This window comes from Oryx dammah, unplaced genomic scaffold (genome assembly GCF_014754425.2).
Source record: "Oryx dammah isolate SB20612 unplaced genomic scaffold, SCBI_Odam_1.1 HiC_scaffold_8, whole genome shotgun sequence".
NCBI classification, from domain to species: Eukaryota; Metazoa; Chordata; class Mammalia; order Artiodactyla; family Bovidae; genus Oryx; species Oryx dammah.
In genome coordinates, this window is record NW_024070192.1 from 43,170,274 (window position 1) to 43,171,651 (window position 1,378).

Consider the following 1,378-nt stretch of genomic DNA (forward strand, 5'->3'; position numbering starts at 1 on the left):
CTTATATGTAAATTATGCCTCCACAAAGGGCTTCCTTGGTACCTCAGTGGTAAAGAATCCACCTGCAGTGCAGGAGACATGGGTTCAGTCCCTCAGTTGAGAAGATCCCCTGGAGAAGGAAATGGCAACCTACTCCAGTATTCTTGCCTGGGAAAATCCCATGGACAGAGGCGCATGGTGGGCTACAGGCCGTGGAGTCGCAGAGTCGAACACGGTTTAGCAGCTAAACAACAATATGCCTCAGCCAAGTTGATTTGTTCTACACTAATTTATATTTCAAAATTTTAAGAGAGGAATTCTTACTGGCTCAGTTTGTGTCAGTTATCCTCTCTGAGACCTATCTGTCAAGGCTGGAGGGCCCCTGTAACAGACACAGATCGGAATAGATTCCTAGTTCACAACAATCCCCCCTTCTACAAAAATAGCCCTGAGACCCAGGAGTAGACCCGAGTGGTGGGTTGTGGGATGCAGCCTCCCTGCGACAGCTGGCTGGTGCAGGGTGGACACGTGACACAGGTCAGGTTAGACCTCCCCCAGGAGTTTTCAGATGGCAGCTTAGGGGAGAGAAGCAGCACCGGGCTGGCGGTGACCTCCTCTTTGAGGCCCAGGTGCTGCCAGCAAGCAGGCCTGTTGCTGTAGAAAACAAAGTCAGCATGTGGAGAGGTGCAAGACAGAGCTGGTAGACAGGATTTCCCTGCAGTCAGATGGGTGTGGAATAGGTGGTGGTTTAGTCACTAACTCATGTCTCTTGTGACCCCATGACTGTAGCCTGCCAGGCTCCTCTGTCCTTAGAATTTTCCAAGCAAGAATACTGGAGTAGGTTGCCATTCCCTTCTCCAGGAGATTTTCCCAACCCAGGGATTGAACCCGGGTCTCCTGCACTGCAGGCAGACGCTTTACCAACTGAGCTACCAGGAAAGCCCACGGAATAGGAGGTAATCATTTTGATCAACAAAATCTCAATGTACCAAGTCAGCCTTCCATTAACTTTCCTCTTCTGGGACTAGAGAAAATTCCAGGCATGAGGCTTGATCTGAGTAGTTTATCAGAATTTCTAGAAGCAAGTATATACAGGTGTAAAAGGGGAGCCTCCACAGCCAGAGGAGGAAAATGTAGGCCTGCAATCTAAATAGTTAGTATGCAACTGGACATAGGAAGGAATTCAGTTGTGCTTTCCATGCCTGTTTATTGAGCTCCTGCTGTGTCCCCAGAACTGTTCTAGGTGCTGGCATTACAGCAGTGGGTGAAGTAGATGAGGGCCCTGCTGTCATGAAGCTCTCATTGTACTAGAGGAAGAAAGGCAATAAATAAAGAAGAAACAGACACACGGACATTCTAAATAGTGACACAATTGATGAAAACACAAACGTGAAGAGGT

General features: G+C 48.3%; 1 non-coding gene across 1 annotated transcript; it reads right to left on the minus strand.

The window, feature by feature from the left end:
• Positions 1 to 845: 845 nt before the first annotated feature.
• TRNAC-GCA lies at positions 846 to 918 on the minus strand. Its single transcript has one exon. It is a non-coding gene; the product is annotated as a tRNA-Cys (tRNA).
• Positions 919 to 1,378: the final 460 nt, after the last annotated feature.